At 33.4% G+C, this 9316-nt stretch overlaps 1 pseudogene; it reads left to right on the top strand.

Moving 5' to 3' along the window:
* The first annotated feature begins 4673 nt into the window (after positions 1–4673).
* LOC122423196 lies at positions 4674–6184 on the top strand (annotated as a pseudogene).
* Positions 6185–9316: the final 3132 nt, after the last annotated feature.

The raw sequence follows: 9316 nt of genomic DNA, 5'->3' as shown, positions 1-9316 counted from the left end.
GAAGCAAAGGCTTGATCCAGCAGCAGTTTGCTGCCATCTGGTGGCTGTTGTCTGACCAAATACCAAGACAAAGATTCTAGGTACTATGGTAGAGTGGAACTTCCAGAATGATGGTTAAGAATTCTAATTATTGCCTAGTTACCTGGTTTTTATCCCCATCAGACGGTCCTGAGGAGAGGAGCTTGGCTAATAATAACCAGCAATGTGCAAAGCCCCAGACACCTCCCTGTCTCCCAAGATAAAGTTGTCTCTGATACTGTGAGTCTTGTTTTCTCTCCCCTCCTTTTGTTATTTCCCTCACCAAAAATAAGTCCTGTGAGATCTCACCGCTTGTTTCAATGATTACTAAAAACGTTATTAAATATTTTGATTATTACCCCTTTTGCTAACCACTGAAATAATTGAATCATAGGTCAAAACTCTTCCTATGATAAAAAATCCTTTGTCAGATGGCAACTCCCATTAATTCCTGGAAAGCTTGAAACAGTGAATAATTTCAATGTTATACAATCTCTTCAGGATTTTTAAAATTGAGGAAAAATCCGCCATCTTTTAATGATAAGACAAGTTTAAGTACAAAATGTGGCATGATTAGTATGAGGAAAGCAAATAATGATCTATCTTGATGACAAATATATATATATACAACAATTCTAAATAAAATCCAGTAAAACCCATGCAAAGGGATCTCAAGATAAAACAAATTCAGATATAATGTAATCAGAAAATATTTTCCATTTTCTGTTCATCTTTTTTTTAAAGTCATTAGTTGCTGTATTTGAAAAAAAATAATCTTTCAACAAAATTGTTTATGATGCTGAATCCTTGCCAGGTTTCTGCTAAACTAATATCAATTATATTTACAATTTTCTATCTCCTTGTCTTGTTCCCGATCTTCAGATAAAGTCTTTCAGACTTTCATCATTAAGGGTGATATTATTACCCCTAGATTTTTCATAGATGCCTTTTACCAGGCTGAGAAAAGTTGCTGAGAGTTATCAGAATTAAATGTCTGTTTTTGTGTGTATATATTCTCCTTTCCACTTTGTTAATATAGTAAATTACATTATTTTTGAACAATAAATCAGTTATGCATTCCTGGGATAGCATCTGTTTCATCCTAGTGTCTTATCCCTTTGACATCCCCTGGTCCTCTGTTGAATTGAAATTTACTAAATTTTTGTTTAGAAATTTCACGTTAATGTTCACAACAGATGTTGACCTGTATTTTCTTCCCTTTTTCTGTGTCTGTCCAGTTTAATACCACCTTTATCTTGGCTTCATTAAATAAATTAGGAGGTATTCACTCATTTAAATTCCATGGAAAAGTTTATGTAGAATTATTATTAAGGCCTGACTTATGTATTTGGTAAAATTCACCAGCAAACTGAACTAGAGTTTTTCTTTGTGGGATAGTTTTGAACTATATATATGCATATGTGTGTCTATGTGGCATATGTATCAGAGGGAAGAAGGAGAGAGGGAGGAGAGAGACCAGAGCGAGAGTGAAAGAAAGAGACTCTGTTGTTACTGATTCGGGCAGAGATCTGGTTTCTTTTACTTTTTCTTTGCTAGAATCAGAAGTCAACTCTTTTATTTTGCAAAACAAATTAAACTTATTTTCCAATCCACCTAAGTAGTAGAAAGACAGTGATTTCAATTAGGTATAAATGTAAAGAAACTAAAAGAATGCCTGAGAATTGGGGAGGGTGGGAGGAGCATGGTTTATATATGCAGCATTTAGTGATCTAGTTTTGATATCCACTGGCATCAGAAAATGAGAAATGGATTATATTTATTACACATCTGTGTTGAACAAAGACAGAAATTCCTGGAAAGGATATTTGTAAATCAATGCAATGAAGGGTGGAAATATCCTTCCAGAAGAATATGTATGATTAATAATACCTTTGATTGACTTTGAGTGAGAATGTTGCTATTCTGCCAGGAAGCAATAAGGAGACCAAATTCACTTGTCCCCGAACTTCTAAATAGGAACTGGCTTCATTGTTGTCAGTTGAGAATCATAAAATATAAATGAATGTTCTTCACACTCATCTCACTAGACAGTTTTCAATATTGAGACTAATTAAGAAGGAGGTGTGATCCAGGAATCAGTATTAAAAGTGAAGCAAAACAAAACCTCCCTAGCAGATTCTAACATATGGGAAATTTAGCAAACAATGACCTAATTGACCTCTAGAGCCCTTTTTACTTTTCAGAAAGACCACATATCTATATATCTATCTATATCTATCTATCTATCTATCTGTCTATCTATATCTAATTTACTTTCTTTTTTACAAGAATAACTACATGGTTAGATCAAAGGATTTAGAACTTCTGTAGGAGCAAATTTTGGTTCAGTCTTTGCATAATATAAAGAGTAGGATATTTCTTGATGTCAAACTGAAGAGTCAGTCTGATCCTCTTTTGGTTCTAGCAAGTAAAAATAAGGTATATGAGACTTAGAAATAAATAGGTCTGTTTATTGAGTGCCCTCACTTGAATAGATTGAATATGTACTGTTAAACATGTTTGCAATTAACTGCACTTTCTTCAAAGCTTCTTTTAATGGAAAAAGGAGCTAATAAAATTCTTCAATGAGTTTCTTTTGGTATCTGCTGAATCTCAAGTAAGGTACCTGATTTTTATAAAATCACAACTTTTTAAAAGATAGATTTCTTAATTTAGAAAAAAAAATTCAATCTCTCATATATGCACTCTTAATGAACACTTTCTATTTCCCAGGTCCTACATATTTTATTCAATTTATATACATCACTTAATTTAATCCTTTCAATACCACCCTATGGGATAGATGTTCTAAGACATATTTTGCTGATGAGGAGACAGAGGTTCATAGAATATGAACAATTTGCCCAAGATTACTTATCCAGTGAGTGTCAGGACCTGGATTAAAACTTAGGTTTACATGTGTTAAATGCCACACTTTTAACTAATAAAACATTTTTTACTTCATAAAAAAAATAGTAACAGAAGCAAAATTGATTCAATTTTTATGACTCTAATTTTGATTTTGTAAAAATGCCCAAATTAAAATGACTTCAAATATGACATTAATTTCATTGATGGGAAGTTTTTTTTTGATATTTCAGAAATTAAAGATAGAAATGGATACACATTTATAACATAAAATTTCATCTTTTCCACTTGGATTTAATTTTTCAGATATATTAAAATTATTGATGTTTTATCCACATACATCTTTAGTGTTTGATATTAAGCATTGATAGTTATTTTAAAAAGCAAAACCTGTGCAACACAGATTTTGTTTGCTCTATGTATTTCCATGAATGTCTTCTGTTTGATTAATAATATAGACAGGGAAAAAATACTTCTTAGGAAAGTTAATCTTGTACTTCTTGTATCATAAAGTTTGCTTCTGTATAAACAATAATTCATGTACTGAGATGTTAATGCTTTACATTAAAGGAAAAAGATGTGCTGGAGTCTGGCTGCAGAAAGGAAGCAGGCCTACTAGCAGTCAGAGTTAAGTGGTAAAGGAGTAGATGTTAAAGGGTGTGTAGCTAGTGTAGGAGGTAAGAGTTCATTCATCATTTCAGATGACTGTAAGACTGGTGCTTCATTCCATCCCATGAAACTATAATCCCATGTTTCCTAATGTCTTTTATATAGCAGGATGTTTTAAGACAGTCAAACTAACTGCATTTTGTGATAGGAAAAAGAATTGACCTAATTTTTCACCTGATATTCCTAAAACAAAAGTAATTTTTTACGTGGCTATTTGCTTGTTAATTTGACTAACATTTACTTTGAATTTAAGAAGTTCCAGTAACTGCAAATACTGCTTTTCATACTCAGTTTCACATTTTTATCACAAAAACCCTATAAACTAGGTATTATTATTACCTCCCATTTCACAGAAGAGGACTTCAGGCATTGAAAATGTAGATAGAAATTTTAGATTATTTCAGATTGAAAGAGGTGAAATTTGGACTTAGTCTATCTAATTCCAAAGTTCTGAACAAATGGCATAAAATGACTCATAGCATCACTGTCCCAGACATCTTTTGCCCATCTACATTTCTCATATCATTGACATTGAATATATTAGAAAAAATTATATATATTTGGCTATCGGTCCTTCCAAAAGTAAAGTTATTCTGTTAGATGTGTTGCCAAGAGAACTTCATATTCCAATAGCATGTTTTTCTCTCATTTGCAGCCATGTGGATGAACCTGGAGGGTATTATCCTAAGTGAAATAAGTCAAACAGAGAAAGGCAAATACTGTATGATATCACTTATCTATGGAATCTAAAGAATACAACAAACTGGTGACTATAACAAAAAAGAAACAGGCTCACAGATATAGAGAACAATCTAGTGGTTGCCATTGGGGTGAGGTTGGGGGAAGGAGAAATATAGGGATAGGGGAGTAAAAGGTACAAACTGTTATATATAAAATAAGCTCCAATGATATATTGTACAACACAAGGAATACAGCCAATATTTTATAACTATAAATTGAGTATAACTTCAAAATTGTGAATCACTATATTGTATACCTGTAACAGATAATATTGTACGTGAACTATATTTCAATTTTAAAAAAGAGCAGAAAGTTGATGAGGCTTTCCATAGGATTCATGATCATCCACTGATTTTCTCAGATAGGTCTCAGCTGTGATGAATGAACTGAATAAGAATTACTCAGAAGGGATAGAGTTTATTCTGCTGGGATTCCGAAGATCTCCAGATGTACAGATTCTCTTATTTTCACTCTTCTTGCTTATCTACATGGTCATTGTGGTGGGAAATATCAGCTTGTTAGTTGTCACTAAAATCGATTCCAAGCAACCTAGATGCCCATCAGCAGATGAATGGATAAGGAAGCTGTGGTACATGTACACCATGGAATATTACTCAGCCGTTAAAAAGAATTCATTTGAATAAGTTCTAATGAGATGGATGAAACTGGAGCCCATTATACAGAGTGAAGTAAGCCAGAAAGATAAAGAACATTACAGCATACTAACACATATATATGGAATTTAGAAAGATGGTAACGATAACCCTATATGCAAAACAGAAAAAGAGACACAGAAGTACAGAACAGACTTTTGAACTCTGTGTGGGAGAAGGTGAGGGTGGGATGTTTCAAAAGAACAGCATGTATACTATCTATGGTGAAACAGATCACCAGCCCAGGTGGGATGCATGAGACAAGTTCTCGGGCCTGGTGCACTGGGAAGACCCAGAGGAATCGGGTGGAGAGGGAGGTGGGAGGGGGGATCGGGATGGGGAATACATGTAACTCTATGGCTGATTCATATCAATGTGTGACAAAACCCACTGAAATGTTGTGAAGTAATTAGCCTCCAACTAATAAAATAAAATAAAATAAAATCGATTCCAGACTTCATACGCCTATGTATTTCTTTCTCAGAAATCTGTCTTATTTAGATCTTTGCTACTCCTCCGTCATTGCTCCCCAAACTCTGGCCACTTTCTTATCCAAAGACAAGAGAATTTCTTACAATGGCTGTGCAACCCAGTTCTTTTTCTTTGCTCTTTTTTTTGGGACTGAAGGCTTTCTTCTAGCTGTGATGGCATATGATCGCTTCTCAGCCATTTGCTCGCCCTTCCTCTACACTGTCCGTATGTGTCCCAGCAGGCTTGTGTTCGTTTGGTGATTGCCTCCTACGTCTGTGGCTGCATCAACTCCATGATCCAAACAGGTTTCACCTTCAGTTTGCGTTTCTGTGGAGAAAAGAGATTGGACCACTTTTTCTGTGATGTCCCAGCCCTGATCAAGATATCCTGTGTGGACACCTTGGTGAATGAGATTGTACTCTTTATTCTGTCTGCTGTCATCATCATCACTACCACAATGGTCATTCTCGCTTCTTAACGCATGTATCCTCTCCACTGTTCTAAAGATCCCCTCAAATCATGGCAGGAGTAAGACCTTCTCCACTTGTAGCTCTCATATCACTGTGGTGAGTTTGTTCTATGGAACTGTATTCTTCATGTATGCCCAGCCTGGAGCCATCTCTTCACCAGAGATAAACAAGATTATAGTTGTATTCTACACTCTTATCATCCCTATGTTGAATCCTCTGATTTATAGTCTAAAGAATAGGGAGGTAAAAAATGCTGTGAAAAGGATATTGTTGAGAAAAAAATCTTTTCATTGACCTCTGGCCATCTGTAAAACTATAGGCTAGACTAAAATCAATATATGTAATAATTTGTTATGGAATAATTCTAACTAATTCATCTACATTTTTGAAGATTTGAGTTTATTTTTTAACATCAATAGATTTTTCAAAAATGAATGAAAATCAATGTAAATATATTTCTTCATAGTTATTTTATGGTGTGATATCTGTTTGTTACAAGGTTTTTTTCTATTTGTTTTGCTTCAGTTCAGTTCAATTCAGTTCAGTTCAGTCACTCAGTCATGTCTGACATTTTGCTTAGGTATATTCAAAATTACAGCTCATGAATACAGTACTGCTAAATAAGTACACACACTAAAAGTATTAATATAATATCTGAAAATATATATGATTATATGAATATCTATATATCCATCTATATATCTGGGGGAAAAAGAAAGAGACACTATTAAAATTTCTATGGAATTTGTTTTCTCCAAATCATAGTTGAGTTTGCCAGTATTCAATCTTTGCAAATGAGAGTTGAAAGTCCCACAGTAATATAAATCACTGGCCTTGCTCAAATAATTATATGAAGGAGTGGTACAAAGTATTACACCTATAATATCCTTAATAGTCCAAACATTAATGATTTCATCAAGGGACAAAAAATTTAAAAAAAATGTGGTATGGTTGCTGTAAACCTATTTGTAATGGGGAGTCTTAATAATAAATGTTTGGTAATATTTTTAGTTACTTATATTTATTGAGGGCTTCCCTGGTGGCTTATGGTAAAGAATCTGCCTGCTAATACAGGAGATGAGGGTTCAATCTCTGGGTTGGGAAGATTCCCCTGGAGAAGAAAATGGCAACCCACTTCAGTGTTCTTGCCTGGGAGATCCCATGGACAGAGCAGCCTGGTGGGCTACATTCCATGGGGTCACAAAAGAGTCGGACACGACTTAGGAACTAAACACATATTATTGATCTCATTACTTTCTTTCTTGTAATGTTTGTACTCTATATATTGATTGAAAATCCTTATTTTCCTCTAGAGTTGGAAAAAACATTGACATGGAGTGACATAAAATAGTGTCTTATAGTAATGTAATTCTTATGATGTCTGTAATTATACATTTTTATTTTTAAATCTTAGGATTTTATTCCATTTTAGTTCCTTAATTAAATCTGCCATGAATTTGACTTTATACCATTGGAATTTTGAGTTCCATATAATTATTTTCAAAGTAGTTTATGATGTGACATCTAGGTGTTACATAGGTTTCCTGTTCTAGTTTTGTTTTGTTTAGATGTATTCCAAACTGCAACTCATAAATATTGTACTATTTAAATTAATTGATAAATACACACATTATGTTCATTAATCAATATCTGCATGAACATTTGCATATCTCCATGATTATTTTAATATACCTAAAGTTTTTCTGGTTTTGTTAATCTTTTGTTTCTGAATTCATTTGTTGAAGGCTTGGTTGATTTATTTTCTGTTTTTACTGTAATGGAAAATGTTTAAGACTTTTATATAGTTCTCAATGTAATTTTCCTTTGCTTTCATTATTATATTCAATATAAATAATTTTTCATTTTAATATTCTTTTTATTAAAGGCTTATGTAGATGAGGTTTGTTCTTTCAGTATAGTAGATTTATTTAGATAATATATTTTTATTGTTAATTTCTAGTTTTATTGTCTTAAGTTCAGAGGATTTAAACTCAAAAAAACCTTTATGGTGGAATTTCTGGAGTACATTTAGTTAGCTATTAAACTTGTAAATATTTCACAATTTAAGGAAACTATGTCATCCTAATATGCATTATCAAATTGGATTTTAAACATATTGAATATGATAAAAGGTGATCATTATGGCTAAGTTGTAAATATAGCAGGTAGGCATTGATGGTTCAATGTCAGACAATGCAGAATTAAATTTGACATATTATTTCATTTTAATTAATTAACTTAATTGGAGAATAATTACCCTAAATATTGTGGTGGTTTAATGCCACATTAAAATTCAAAAAATATTTGACATATTAACAGATTAAAATATTTTAAAAAGAATTGTCACAAAAAGTGTAGAAGGAATATTTGATAAGTTGTAACAGTATTTTATGATTTTAAAAACAGTAAAATTAGAAAAATAGCTAAATTTTATTAAGCTGCTAAATTATAGCTACAAACTGAATGAACACACATTTTCATTGGGAAAATATTAGAAGCATTTTCTTTAAAAATTACGAAAAAGACACAGTGCTCATTATCCCTAAATGCAGTTCAACATGCTATTAGAAATCTAACAAATGCAATAAATAATAAACATAATTTTAATGTATAGGGGATCAAATGTAGGATTGAACTGTCATTTATATGATAATTTACAAAAGCAATCTAAAGAAGGATTTATGAAGGTATCTGGATTAACACAAAAGACCAATTGCATGTCCATACAATAGCAGTAAACAACTACAGTATTTAATTTAAAAGATTATTCTATTTATATGTGTATCAGATATTATTAAGGATTTTGGGATAATTTAACAAAAGATATATAAGACTTTAATGTGGAAAATTATAAAATTCTCTTGATCATGTGGTAGAAAATTATTGTTCAAAGATTACAAAAAGGAGGGGAGGAGTGAAATCAGCTGATGACTAAATAAGACATCTCCCTTTCATATGCCTTCTGAACAACAATAACTTGTCATCCAACCATGGACAAGAGGGACAAGAGTGCTTCTGTGGGAGACTGGAGATCCAGGTAGGAGTCCGCGAAACTCTGGTGCCGTCCAGTATGGAGAAGAGCCGTGTTTAGATCTCAGGCTTGCACGTAGGTGGCTGAGTCACTCACTGATGTCCTGGGAGCAGCTCCTTGCCCCTGAGGACTGGAATATGGCTGTTTGTCTACTGTCACCAGCACCATACACTGAGGGACTTGGCCGGAATCATGCCCATCTATGGGTCAGGTAATAGGTGTATAGACCTCAGTCCTGGCTATAGCCTGTGAACCAGCTCCAACCCCTTGACTACAGTCTGGGAGCCCTGGGAGTAAGCCCACCAAACCTCAGTCAGGCTGTAGATTTCAAAGTTGTAACTGGACTCCAGCTCATCCTAGTAGCAGTCTACAAACAGCCCTGCTGGCCCAGATAC

Source organism: Cervus canadensis, chromosome 21 (genome assembly GCF_019320065.1).
Source record: "Cervus canadensis isolate Bull #8, Minnesota chromosome 21, ASM1932006v1, whole genome shotgun sequence".
In the NCBI taxonomy this organism is placed as follows: Eukaryota; Metazoa; Chordata; class Mammalia; order Artiodactyla; family Cervidae; genus Cervus; species Cervus canadensis.
The sequence above is the reverse complement of the archived record's forward strand: the minus strand, read 5'-3'. Positions and strand labels throughout refer to the sequence as shown.